At 37.9% G+C, this 15078-nt stretch overlaps 1 protein-coding gene across 1 annotated transcript in view; it reads left to right on the top strand.

Moving 5' to 3' along the window:
- The window catches only part of VPS41 (VPS41 subunit of HOPS complex), a 221749-nt gene that overhangs the window by 76018 nt on the left and 130653 nt on the right, over positions 1–15078 (top strand).

The raw sequence follows: 15078 nt of genomic DNA, 5'->3' as shown, positions 1-15078 counted from the left end.
TGAATACCTGTAAGATACTGCTATGTAATTTGTATAAATGAAATTGAAAAATTAATAGCACCTACCTCATAGAATTGATGTGAGGATTAAAAGATATGTATAAATCTCATGGAATAAAGCCTGATGCATAATAATCATATAATAAATATTACCTTAGTTGTAATATTATTACTTATTAGAATAAAATTAATATATTAGTATTATTAAAATATTAAATGAACAATAAAGTAAAATAAAAATATTTTTATCACTAGGAATTTGAAATGCATTGTTTTCTAGGAAAATATAAATGACCATAATAAAATTAGAGCATTTGACAATCATGGGAAAGAACATAATCTAAGGGATAAACCCACTGAAGTTCGTGATCCCAGAAATTTTCATGGGCGGGTTCTTTTTCATTTTCTTTAAAGAATTTCCATGATTATTTTTATTGTGAAATATAACTTTAAAAAGTAGAAAATATGTGCAGTAAAACAGCTATAAAACAAACAATCATGTAACTACCACTTTGTTAAGAGTAGACCGTGTCATCCTCCTGTTCACAAGGGGGTACCATTGTACTCAACCTTATACTACAGTAATAACTGCCTAGCTTTTTTTTTTTTCACTTTATACCCTGTATGTATACTCACTGTGCACTATACTGTAGTTTTGTCTCTTTTTGTATGTTGTATTAATGGGATTAAACATATCAGAAGTGAGGAAAGGATGCTCACTATCATTGCTACTTCCAAAATAAAACAAAATGTCAGACCTCTAAAGGGAAAAGTAAAACTTTTAGTTAAGATGCTAAAGAAGGCCAGAATAAATGGAGAAATGATTGATGTTTATGGATTAGAAGAATCAATATTGTAGGTATATCGAAGAGAATGCTTCCAACATTTCTTTTTTCTTTATTTTAATTGTTGTTCAAGTACAGTTTTCTGCCCCTAACCCCGATCCCAGCCCACACCCCCCCCAGCCCTGCCCACCTCCCTCCCATCTCCACTCCCCACCCCTTCTTTTTGTCCAGGTGTCCTTTATACTAGTTCCTTTAAACCCTTCCCCCTTTTCCCTGAAATTCCCCTCTCCGCTCTGGTCACTGTCAGCCTGTTCTCTATTTCAGTGTCTTTGGTTATATTTTCCTTGTTTGTTTTGTTGATTAGATTCCTGTTAAAAGTGAGACCATATGGTATTTGTCTTTCACCACCTGGCTTACTTCGCTTAGCATAATACTTTCCAGTTCCATCCATGCTGTACAAAGGGTAGGAGCTCCTTCTTCCTCTCTGCTACATAGAATTCCAAATGTACCATCGTTTTTTGATCCATTCATTTACTGATGGGCACCTAGGTTGCTTCCAACACTTGGCTATTGTAAATGTTGCTGCTATGAACATTGGGGTGCATAGGTTCTTTTGGATTGGTGTTTCAGGGTTCTTAGGATATAATCCTAGCAGTGGAATTGCCTGGTCAAAACAGGTCCATTTTTAGTTTTCTGAGGAAATTCCATACTGTTTTCTATAGTGGTTGTACCAGTCTGTAATCCCACCAACAGTGCCCTAGGGATCCCTTTTCTCCACAACCTCTCCAACACTTGTTGTTTGTTGCTTTGTTTATGATGGCCATTCTGACATGTGTGAAGTGGTATGTCATTGTGGTTTTAATTTGCATCTCTCTGATAGCTAGTGATACTGAGCATCTTTTCTTGTGTCTCTGGAACCTCTGTAGGTCCTCCAAGGTGAAATGTCTGTTCAAGTCCTATGCCCATTTTCTGATTGGGTTGCCTGTCTTCTCAGAGTGGAGACATGTGAGTTTTTATATATTTTGGAGATTAAACCCTTCTCTGAGGTATCAGTCTGAGGTATCATTGGCAAATATGTTTTCCCATATGGTTGGTTCTCTTTTTATTTTAGTACTGTTTTCTTTAGCCATACAGAATCTTTTTATTTTGATGAGATCCCATTTGTTTATTCTTTCTTTTATGTCCCTTGCTGTAGGGGACATATCAGTGAAGATGTTGCTGTGTGGAATATTTGAGATTTTCCTGCCTATGTTCTCCTATAGGACTTTAGTGGTATCATGACTTAAATTTAAATCTTTTATCCACCATGAATTTATTTTTGTGTATGGTGTAAGTTGGTGCTCGAGTTTCATTTTTTTGCATATAGCTGTCCAGCTCTCCCAACACCATTTGTTGAAGAGGCTATTTTTACTTCATTTTATGTTGCTGCCCCCTTTGTCGAATATTAATTGACTGTAGAGACTTGGGATTATTTCTTGGCTCCCTATGCTGTTCCATTGGTCTGTATGTCTGTTTTTATGCCATTACCAGGCTGTTTTGATTACAGTGGCCTTGTAATACAGTTTGGTTTATCAGGTATTGTTATCCCTCCTACTGTGTTCTTCTTTCTCAAAATTACAGCAGCTATTCAGGGTCGTTTATGGCTCCATATGAATTTTTGAAGTGTTCGTCCTATGTCTGTGAAATGTGCCATTGGTACTTTTTAGGTATTGCATTGAATGAGTAAATTGCTTTTGGTAGTGTGGACATTTTGATGATGTTAATTCTTCCAATCCATGAACACGGTATATGTTTCCATTTGTTTGTGTCTTCCTTGATTTCTTTCTTCAGAGTTGTGTAGTTTTCTGAGTATAGGTCTTTTACCTCTTTGGTTAGATTTATTCCTAGGTATTTTATTTTTCTTGTTGCTATATCAAATGGGATTTTTCTCTTGGTTTCTGCTTCTGACGTTTCATTGTTGGTATACAAAAATGCCTTTGATTTCTGGATATTGACTTTGTATCCTGCTGTTTTGCCAAATTCATTTATTAGGTTGAGTAATTTTTTGGTGGAGTCTACAGGATTTTCTATGTACACTGTCATGTCATCTGCAAACAGTGATAGTTTTACTTCCTCCTTTCTGATTTGGATTCCTTTTATTTCTTTCTCTTTTCTGATTATTGTGGCTAAAACTTCCAATACTCTGTTGAATAGAAGTGGTGAAAGTGGACAACCTTGTCTTGTTCCTGATCTTAGTGGAAAAATTTTAGTTTTTGCCCATTGAGTATGGTGTTGGCTGTAGGTCTCTCTTATATGGCCTTTATTATGTTGAGGAATGCTCCCGCTATTCCCAGTTTGCTGAGTGTTTTTATCATAAATGGGTGCTGTACCTTATCAAATGCTTTTTCTGCATCTATTGATATGATCATGTGGTTTTTGTCTTTGCTTTTGTTTATGTGATGTATTACATTTACTGATTTGCGAATATTGTACCATCCTTGCATCCCTGGAATGAATCCCACTTGGTCATGGTATATGATCTTTTAAATGTACTGTTGGATGCAGTTTGCCAGTCTTTCGTTGAGGATTTTAGCATCTATGTTCATCAGTGATATTGGCCTGAAGTTTTCTTTCTTTGTTGTGTCTTTATCTGGTTTTGGAATTAGGATGATGTTGGCCTCATAAAAAGAGATTGGGAGTCTCCCATCATTTTCAATTTTTTGGAATAGTCTGTGAAGGATAGGGGTTAGCTCTTCCTTAAATGCTTTGTAGAATTCTCCTACAGGAGAATTTTTTGTGTGTGAGCAATTTTTTTATTACTGTTTCAATTTCATCAGGTGCTACTGGTTCAGGCTTTCTGCTTCTTCATTGAGTTTTGGGAGATTGTGTTTTTGTAGAAATTTGTCCATTTCATCTAGGTTTTCAAATTTCTTGGCATACAGTTCTTCATAGTGATTTCTTACAATTCTTTGTATTTTTGTGGTCTCAGTTCTAATCTCTCCACTTTCATTTCTGATTTTGTTTATTTGGGTCCTCTTTTTTTCTTGATGAGCCTGCTTAAAGGCTTGTCAATTTTGTTTATCTTTTTAAAAAACCAGCTCCTGGATTCATTGATCTTTAGAATTGTGCTTTTACTCTCTATGTCATTTAGTTCTGCTCTGATCCTGGTTATTTCCTTCCTTCTACTTGCTCTGGGCTGTCTTTGTTGTTGTTCCTGGAGTTCTTGTCGATGTAGGGTTGTTTGTTTGAAATGTTTCTATTTTTTTTAGGTAGGCCTGTATCGCTATGAACTTCCCTCTAAGGGAAGGGAAGTTTGGGGTTGTTGTGAATTCATTTTCATTTGTTTCCAGAAACTTTTTGATTTTTTCCCTAACTTCCTTCTTGACCCATTCATTGTTTAATAGCATGCTATTCAATCTCCATGATTTTGAGTGTTTTGAGTTTTTTTTCTTGGGGTTGGTTTCTAGTTTCAGTCCCTTGTGGTCAGAGAAAATGCTTGATATGATTTCAATTTTCTTGAATTTGTTGAGGCTTGTTTTGTATCCTATCATGTGGTCTATCTTTGAAAATGTTCCATGTGGATTTGAAAAGAATGTGTATTTAGCTTCTTTGGGATGAAGGGTGTATATATATCAGATAGGTCCATTTCATCTAGGGCATTGTTAAATGCCACAGTATCTTTGTTGATATTTTCTTGGGAAGATATGTCTGTTCTTGACAGTGGGGTGTTAAAATCCCCTATTATAATTGTGTTGCTGTCAGTATCTTTCTTGAAGTCCTCCAAGATTTCCTTTATGTTGGGTGCATATATATTTACAAAGTTTATGTCTTCTTGGTGGATCCTTTCCTTGAGTATTATGAAGTGACCTTCTGGGTCTCTTTTTATGGCCCTTTTCTTGAAATCTATTTTGTCTGATATGAGTATTGCTTCCCCGGCTTTTTTTTCCTGTCTGTTTGCTTGGAAAATTTGTTTCTAGCCCCCTTCACTTTCAGTCTGTGTAGGTCTTTTGTCCTGAGGTGGGTCTCATAGGCAGCATAAGTGTGGGTCATGGTTTCTTATACATTCAGCTATTCTGTGTCTTTTGATTGGGACATTTAATCCATTTACATTTAAAGTTATTATTCATAAGTGCTTATTCATTGCCATTTTTGTACCTGTGTTTCCCTTTCCCTTTCTCTTTCCCTTCCTTTCCTTAAAGCAGTCCTTTTAGCATTTCTTGAAGAGCTGATTTGGTGTAGGCGTATTCTTTTAGACTTCTTTTAGAATTCTTTTGCCTTGGAAACTCCTTATTTGGCCTTCTATCTTGATTGAAAGCCTTGCTGTGTAAAGTATCCTTGGTTGCAGGCCTCTGGTTCTCATTACTTGGAATATTTCTTGCCATTCTTTTCTGGCTTGTAGCATTTCCATTGAGAAGTCAGCTAGAAACCTTATCCAGGCTCCCTTGTATGTTACTTCCTGTTTCTCCCTTGCTGCCTTTAACATTCCCTCTTTGTCCTGAAATTTCGCCATTTTAAGTATGATGTGTATTGAAGTGGGCCTCTTTGGGTTCCTCTTGATTGGGACTATCTGTGTTTCCTGGATTTGTGTGACTTTTTCTCTCATCAAATTAGGGAAGTTTTCCATCATGACTTTTTCAAACAGGTTTTCTATCCTTGCTCTTCTTCTCCTTCTGATATCCCTATTATACGGATATTATTACGTTTCATATTGTCCTACATTTCCCTTAATCCCTCTTCATTTTTTCTCAGCCTCTTTTCCTTTTTTTGCTCCTTCTGGGTGTTTTTTTCTACTTTGTCCTCCAATTGACTGATCTGATCCTCTGCTTCCAGCCTGCTTTTGATTCCTCCTACTGTGTCCTTCAGTACAGAAATTGTATTCTTCATTTCCTTTTGGCCCTTTTTGATAGTTTCTATTTCTTTTTTCATTTTGATATAATTTGCAGTGAGTTCATCATAGTTTCTCTGCTGTTTCTGGTAATTCTGTGTGAGCTCATTGAGCTTCCTTATAACCATTGCTTCGAACTCAATATCTGATATTTGACTTGCCTCTGTTTCGTTTATCATTCTTTCTGAGGCTTTGTACTTTCCTTTCATTTGGGGATTGTTATTTTTTTTTTCTTTTTGCCTTCCCATTGTCTGTGAGACTCTTCTTGTTAGCCCCAGCTTCTTAAATTTATCTCTTCTGACTCCCTGTGTTTATTGTGTGAACTTCTATGGTAGAATATCTGTGAGATTCAGTGGTGCTGTCTTCTCGGTCTCCCGAGCTTACTGGTCTTAGGCTTTTGTTGATGTTGGCAATGTGTTTATCTATGGGTTTTGATTATTGTTGTGTCTTTTTTGGTGGGTCCTTCCCACCAGCTGGTTAACTGAAGGTCACTCTGTGTACCACCTCTTGTATTCTGTTGTACACGTGTGGCCAGGTTGTGTTGAAGTTGTTTCTTCCGTGTGTACAAGGTTTTGAGGGTTCTCTCTTGCTCTTGTTCAGTTGTTTGTTCTGGGAGATTTCTCCACTATTTGGCTGTATTTCCAGATAGGTCTTGGGTTGAGTTAGTGTGGCTTCTCCCTCCTTCACCGTCTTCTGTTTTCATCTGTTGGTGGTTCCTTTGTTGATGGGTTTCCTCTTCCAGCTGGTACCCTGGTGTTCACAGCTTCCACCTAAGCTTTTTTGTGATCAGTTGGAGGGGGAAGGCGAAAATGGTTTTAAGACAGCAATAGTATATTCTATGATATTTACAGTATCAGCCATTAGAGAAGAGATAGGAGTTCTTTTGGCTATGTATAGTGTTAACCATGACATTCCACACAACTAGCCACTTTTTAGAAAATGTAGAGAGAAGATAAGACTCTTGTTGGGGGAGGAAGGATTGTGAGTTGGACCTGGAAAGCAGTGAGGTTGTGGGAGGTTAGATTCTGAGGTAACGTGAAAGTAAAGGATAGTAAATAGGTGTAGTGTGTGAGAGAATAGAGTTAACCACTACAGTAATAGAGTTGAGGAAACCGTGAAGTGGGCTAAGATCTGGAAGGGGCATTGTGTAGTATTTACAATTGTATATAACAGCTATTATTTACAATAATAATGGAGCAACAATCATGTGACAGAATCTATGTGATCTGTATAAGAAGAATAGGGAGAATAGAACCTTGAGTAGTGTGCTAATAGAACACAAGTGAAGTGAAGGACAGTAAATTAACAATAAACTATGAAAGAGAGAACAAGGGAAACCTGTCAAACAATACAGTTTAACCCATCAAGCAAAGAAGACTAATCAGAAAGAAGAGGAATACAGTAATAGTAATAAAATAAAAGATGTAAGAATAATGAAAAAAATAATACAAATATGCAATGACTTGCAGGTTCTCTGTAGTAGCAAAGTATAATTTGTCTCACCATCTCAGCTGTTGGGATGACCCCTCCCTGGGTCCAAGTCTGGTGTTTTCACAGTTCCAGGTTTGTTCTTCTCACCTGTGGGAATTTAAAAAAAAAAAAAGAAGAAGAAGAAGGAAGGAGGAAGAGATAAAATGGAAATGAAAGGAAGAAGGAATAAAACAAGAAAGGAAAGAGAGGAAAAAATAGTTGAACGATAAAAAAATAATAAAAATTAAAAAATAAAGAATTACCTAAAAAAAAAAAAGCCTGTTGCTGGGTTTAATCAAGGAAAATTGGTTTGGCTGGTCTTCCTAGCTGCAGCAGGATGAGGGGGGATTGGTTTCAATTTTCTCCCTTCCTGATCTGCAGTCAGTCAGCCTACAGCCTAGCTCTCTAGCAGCCTCTGGTCCCTCAGGTTCCACAATTTGGGTGCACATTCTCCCCAGGGCTAGCCGGGTGCCTTTTCCTGGGGCTTTGGGTGTGGGGTCCAGGTTTTCCTCAGAGCTCACTTTCCCTGGGGTAAGGGGTGTGGGCTTGGAGCCTTCTGCAGGGTGCACTTTCCCCAGGTTGCAGGAATGTGCCTTTGGCCAGTCTGCTCCCCAGCCCCTCAGGTTTGGGTGTGTACCCTTCCCAGGGCTATGGGGGTGTGCAGGGCCTTCCGCACCACCTCGGGAGCAGGAGCGCTGTGAGCTGGGTGGGGAGGAGGCCTGCGTGGCTCGTGCAGGAGAATTCCTGGAAAAGCCGCCAAGCGCCTGTTTTCACTTTTTCTTTTTGAGAAAACTTCCTGCTCAAGCCTGCCACTCCTTATAGAAGCCTAGCCTATTTCTCACACAGGCCAATTCTCCAACCATACTGGGGACTATTGGGGTCAGGGCCCGTCCTGGCCCAACTCTCAACTGTCCCCAGCCGGTGTCCACAAACTCCCTGGGTGTTCATAGCCCCTGTGTGTTAGCCACTTAGTTTTTATTCCCCTCTCTGTGACTTCAAGCAACCCAGTCTCTCTTGGTGCTGTTCAAACCTTGTTTGGCAGGGAAGGGAGCTGTAGACATGGCTCTCGCCGAAGAACCCTGTGGCAGACCCTGCAGGTGCCGGGCTGGGGCTGCAGCCGCCCTGGTCCCAGTGCGGGTTACATGGACCTTATTGTCCTCAAGCACTCTCCTTACGGTCTGGTTTTTTCAATGTCCTCTACAGTTTTTTGTCTTGTATCTTCATATATGCTGGGGTACTGTTGGCTGTTTGTTCTGTTTCTCTGTAGATTGGCTAGGTTTTTCTCCTGTGTGTAGGGGAAAGTAGAATCCACTTCCTCCTACCTCACTGCCATCTCAACATTGTCTCTCAACATTTCATTATGAAGTGAGATTGAACAATTTTTCTTCTAGTGTGCTAAGAGTTTTTACCATGAATGGGTGTTAACGTTTCATCAACACTTTTTGCATCTATTGAAATGATCTTTCAATACTTCTCATTTATTTTATTAGTGCAGAAAATTATAATATAATGATTTATTTCTTTAAGTTATATCAGTCATATTTCTGGCATAAACTTGGCTTTTCTATATGTGCTGACTTCATTAATATTTTCTTTAAGATTTTTCTGATTCTGTTCACAAGTGAGATTTACTCATACTTTTTCTTTCTTGTAACATCTTTGTTGAGTTTTGTTATGGTAAGGTTTGGAGCATTTCCTTTTTCATGTTTTCTAGAAGAATTTGTGTATGATTGGAATTTTTTATTTTTTGAACTGTTTCTTCTGACGTTAATATTCTAGTTAGTGTATTTAACACTAAACAAGTAAAAGACGTAAGTAGTAAATAATAGTTTACTGATATAAGTTAGTAAAGTATAAAAATAAATAAGATAGTTGTAAATACTAAAAAGAAATAAAGCAGTGAAGGAGTTTTAATATATTTGGGTGATATATTGAGATTGTAGATCATATGGCCAAAGAAACGTTACTGAGAGGAAGGCTACTGGGGAGAGCTGGGAGAAGAGCATCCCAGGGTTCATCCATAAATGAAAGACTCTGTTGGAAGTTAAAGGGCAAGAAGGGCATTGTAGCTGGAGGAGACAGAATAAGGGAGAGAGTGGATAAGGTCAGAAGTTGCAAGGAGGGTTGTCGTGAGATCTCTTAGGAATATCAGGTTATAGTAAAAACTTTGGGTTTTATATTGAGATTGGAGGCCATTAGAGGATTTTCAGGAAAGGAATGACATCATCTGATCAGCTTGTTAACAACATCACACTGCTGCTTTATTGAGAATAGATTTCTGGGAAAGTTAGGGCAAAGTAGGTCAACTAATTAGGAGATCACTAGGATAATTCAGAGAAGAATGATGGTGGCTATTGGGGTGAGGAAAAGTGGTCAAAGTCTGGATAAATTTTGTTCAAAGAGATGATAGGAATTGCTGACAGATAAATAGAGAGCGTGAAAAAAAAATCAGGAGTCAGAATGGCTCTGAGATTTTTCACCCTGAACAACAAAAAGAATGTATTAGTCCTTAACTGAGATGGGCGTGACATCAAGAAGGGCCTTTTTATGGGGAAATATCAGGATCTCAATTTTGGATATGTTTTAATTGACATATCTAATAGGTATCCAAGTACATACGTAAAATAGGTAGTTATGTATATTGGTGTGAAATAGGGAGAGGTCCAGTCTGGAGACAGAAATTTAGGAGTCATTTTATGACCTGAAAGGGAATATCAAGAGAGCCAGTGTAGATGTAAAAGAGAAGAGGCGGAAGGATCTAACCATGAAATACAGAGATTAGGAAATCAGGAGTATCTACTCAAAGAGACTAAGAAGGAACAACCAGAAATTCAATAGAAAAATAAGGATGGTAATCTGGCAACAAAGAGGAGAGCGTTGTCATCAGTTTTACATGCTCCTATTAGGTAAAGTAAGTTAGGATTGAATAATGATCATTACATTTAGTAACGGGGGGCATTTCATCTTAAAATTTACATGGAGGAATTAAAATTCTTTTAAAAAGCCAAGGAAAGTATGAGGAATTATAACTGGGTCTTGCCACTACCAAATATCAGAACATACTGTATACATCTTTTACAATTAGATCAACGTGGAATTGATATAGCGGGGGACAGTCCAGCCAAGGTAGAGGCGTAGGTAGATATGTTTTGCCTTCTTGCACAACCAAAGGAAGGACAACACTAAATTTAAAGAGAAAAAACAACCAGAACTGCCAGAAAATCAAACTGTGTGGAAATCCGACAACCAAGGAATGGAAGAAGAAACATTCATCCAGACTGGTAGGAGGGGTGAAGATGGGCAGCTGAAGCAGAGAGGACACATGGCAAGGCAGTAGCTCCAGCCAGGCCAGGCAGGAAGGACTGGTGGTTGTGGTGGTGGAAGAAACTCTCAGCCTCACGGGAGAATCCATTGGAGAGACCCACAAGGTCCTAGAACATACACAAAGCAATCCACCCAGGAATCAGCACCTGAAGGGCCCAGTTTGCTTGTGGGTAGTGGAGGAAGTGACTGAAAGCTGGCTAAGAGCTTAGCAAGCAGGATTCTTCCCTCTCAGACCCCTCCCCCACATATAACATCACAACACTGTGAAGTGGGTTGCCCTGCCCTCGAAAATACCTGTGGCTCCGCCCCTTACCATATAACAGGTACACTGAGACAAAGAAATATGGCCCAAATGAAAGAACAGATCAAAGCTCCAGAAAAAATACAACTAAGTGATGAAGAGATAGCCAACCTATCAGATGCACAGTTCAAAACACTGGTAATCAGGATGCTCACAGAAATGGCTGAGTATGGTCGCAAAATAGAGGAAGAAGTGAAAGCTATGAAAAATGAAGTAAAGGAAAATGTACAGGGAACCAACAGTGATGGGAAGGAATCCGAGACTCAAATCAATAATTTGGAACAAAAGGAAGAAATAAACATTCAACTGGAACAGAGTGAAGAAACAAGAATTTAAAAAATGAGGAGAGGCTTAGCAACTTCCGGGATAACTTTAAATGTTCCAACATCTGAATCATAGGGGTGCCAGAAGGAGAAGAGGAACAGCAAGAAATATGATAACTTATTTGGAAAAATAATACAGGAGAACTTCCCCATTCTAGCAAAGGAAATAGACTTCCAGGAGTTCCAGGAAACCCAGAGAGTCCCAAACGAGTTGGACCCAAGGAAGCACACACCAAGGCACATCATAATTACATTTGCCAAGATTAAAGAAGGAAAAAATCTTAAAAGTAGCAAGAGAAAAGGAGACAGTTACCTACAAAGGAGTCCCCGTCAGACTGTCAGCTGATTTCTCAAAAGAGATCTTGCAGGCAAGAAGGGGCTGGAAAGAAGTATTCAGAGTCATGAAAGGCAAGGACCTACATCCAAAATTGCTCTATACAGCAAAGCTATCATTTAGAATGGGAGGGCAGATAAAGTGTTTCTCAGACAAGGTCAAGTTAAAGGAGTTCCTCATCACCAAGCCCTTATTATATGAAATGTTAAAGGGACTTATCTAAGAAAAGGAAGATGATCAAAACTATGAACAGTAAAATGACAGTACATTCATGAGTAACAACTGAACCTAAAAAAACAAAAACAAAGTAAGCAAACAACTGGAACAGGAACAGAATCTTAGAAACAGAGGTCACATGGAGGATTATCGGTGGGGAGGTGGTGGGGGAGAATGGGGGAAAAGGTACAGGGAATAAGAAGCATAAATGGTAGGTACAAAATAGACAAGGGAGGTTAAAATAGTATAGGAAATGGAGAAGCCAAAGAAGTTACATGTATTATCCATGCACATGAACTAAGGTGGGGGAACTCTGGTGCGAGTGAGGAGGAAAGGGGAGAAGAAAATTGGGACCATTGTAATAGTATAATAAAAAAATATACCTAAAAAAACCAATATATTTAGAACATAGTAAGTACTTAAAAAAAAATGATATAGCAGTGGACAGAGACACCAGAATTGAAAACCCAGATGGTCATTTCAGTGTATATAAACATTTATAATATAATAAACATAGTTCTTTTTAGAATGAGAAAGGTGGATTATTTAATAAATGGAGCAAGCCCAACTGGATATCCATTGGAAGAAAGTGGAAGAAAATAAAAATGAATCTTGTAAGTATTAAAGACTTAAATATTAGAAAGCAATAACCATCTTACAAAAAAACATAGTGGACTACATATACAATGTCTGTTTGAGGAATTGTGCCTAGGCCTCATATCCTAAAAATTAAAAAGGAAATTTACCAGACAACAGCAAACTTGTAATAGAAAAATTGGTAAGAAATGTGAACAAGCAGTTTGCATAAGTTCAAGTTAATTGGCCAATAAAAGACTTTAGAAAAATATTTGTTTATTAATAGGGAAATAAATCAATGAATATTGATCTTTGGGATTAAAAAGTATTTAAAAAATAACTTCTGTGGCTAACAAATGTGATTGAGGGAAAGAGGATTCTAATACCTTATACCTATAAGGTATAACTCTACCCACCACCCCAGTATGGCATATGTGTTGGCACAAAAAGTTTCTACTCAGAAAGAAACACATTGTAATGAAAAGTTTGGTTTATTTGTATGTAGAATACCTCTTGGTGGCTTAGGCCCTGAGTATTAGTCACTGTGGTTCTAGACAGCTCACATAACTCTTGAGGCCTCATTTTCCTTGTTGTGAACCATCTGTCTGCACTGACTGCTTTCCCCTGAGTTTGTAAGGATCAGATAATTTGTCTGTCAGGACTTTGGAAATGATACATTGTGATTCAGAGGATATTACTTCAGGGCATGAGCTTTTTATTTTTATTTTTTAATTTTAATATATTTTTATTGATTATGCTATTATAGTTGTCCCATTTTTTCTCCCCCCCCCCCATAGCCCCCTCTCACCATCATTCCCCAACCTTAGTTCATGTCCATGGGTTATACATGTAAGTTCTTTGGCTTCTCCATATCCCACACTGTTCTCAACCTCCCCGTCCGTTTTGTACCTGCCATTTATACTTGTTATTCCCTGTACCTTTTCACCCATTCACCTCCTCCCCCTGCTCTTCTCTGCTGATAACTTCCATGTAATCTCTATTTCTGTGATTCTTTTCCTGTTTTAGTTACTTGCTTAGTTCATTTTTGTTTTTGTTTTTTAGGTTCGGTTGTTGATAGTAGTGAGTTTCTTGTCATTTTACTGTTCATATTTTTAATCTTCTTTTTCTTAGGGCAAGAGCTTTTTGAAAGCACAAGTTCAAGAACAAATTTTGTAAATTGTGAAGTATATCTGAGAAGAAAATGTATTTCTGCATGTATGTTGTACTGAAGAAGGGCTTGTAAAGGATTTGCATTCTGCATTGGACTGAGTTTCGTAGGCTTGGAATTGTACTGTGTAATAGAACTTTCTGCAGTGATGAAAACCTTCTGTGGTGACTGGTTTCTAATAACTCTAGTCAGATGTGTCTGTGGAGCACTTGGCATGTGTTAGTGCAACTGAGGAAATACACTTTTAATTATGTTTAATTTTAACTAATTTAAATTTCTGTATAGTCAGTCATATGTGGTTAGTACTCTATTGAACAGGACAGGAATCCTTGACATTGATTTGGTTTAATATATTAAATTATAGCTTGAGGTAGATTACAACCAAGTCCCACTTATAAACATCAGAGGCATGTTAGGTTTATATATGCCAAGAATAAAATGAATATTAAAATGTCATTTGGTAAACAGAAGACCAGGATGAAGAAACTGTTAATAGAAGGTATTTATTTTGGAAAGCATTTATCCACAGAAGACTGTAGAAGCTCTGAGCATTCATACTTAGAAGTGCAGACATGCTGGTACTTGGTGCTTTCCTTTTTCGGCTTTTGTGTTACCTCACTGCCATCACAGGGTTCCCTTGTAGGACACCTCTTCACTGCTCCAAGGTCAGAGCCCTGGCTCTGCCATTTTTCTGTTGTGATTCTTATCCATGGGCTTTAGTTTATTCTCCTGCAAAGTGGATCAAATATCTGTCTCTAAGGCCTTTCTTCTTCTAACATTCTGGGAACATTTTTTTTAATCCTTACCCAAGAACATGTTTCTTGATTTTAGAAAGGGGTGGGAGAAAAACATTGATGTGAAAAAGAAACATTGTTCAGCAGCCTCCCATAAACACCCCTACCAGTTGAACCCTCAGCCTAGGTATGTGCCTTCACCAGGGATTGAACACACAAACTTTAGGTGCATGGGATGATGCTTCAACCAGCTGAGCCACACTGGCCACTCTGGCCAGGGCTAATGTTTATATATACATTAATACTTATCCGAGGACATGCTTATTGATTTTAGAGAGGGCAATGGAGGAAAAGAGATAGGGAGAGACACATTAATTGGTTACCTCTCTTATACACCCTTACTGGGGTCCGAACCTGCAATCCAAGCATGTACCTTGATTGGGAATTGAACTAGCAAACTTTTGGTTTATGGGACGGAGTTCTTAACCAACTGAGCCATACTGGCCAGGGCTAAGGTTAGATATTTTTAAAAAACTAATTTGCAAGCTCATGTTGTAATCAGTGAAGGCTTATTTTTGGGGGTTACGTTGTTTTTGTCATGTTTTGTGTAAAATAGTGAGGAGTTGTGATTATTTAAGAAGTAAGAAAAAAGAAGAGCTTGTCATTTTTCTCAATGTTTACTGATTTATTTTTTACTTCTATTAGAATATCCACCTACTTGAATATTTTAGTAAATAAACAGCTATATAGAGAACTGGAAAGCAGTGAAAAAATTTTTAATGTACAGTTGTATATTTATATTATATTTGGAAAAATACAGATGAAGTAGAAAGCCTGGTTTGTATCTTGATAGATTTTTAAATTTGAGATTACTCAAAAGAATGGGGATAACAGTTAGTTAATATATAGTTAGTTAGTCAGTTATAACTAACTTAGTACTGCTTTCTGGAGGAAGTCCAGAAAGTACTAAGCATAAAGTATAAA

This window comes from Phyllostomus discolor, chromosome 10, assembly GCF_004126475.2.
Source record: "Phyllostomus discolor isolate MPI-MPIP mPhyDis1 chromosome 10, mPhyDis1.pri.v3, whole genome shotgun sequence".
Lineage (NCBI taxonomy): Eukaryota > Metazoa > Chordata > Mammalia > Chiroptera > Phyllostomidae > Phyllostomus > Phyllostomus discolor.
This window is presented reverse-complemented; position numbering and strand designations above follow the sequence as displayed.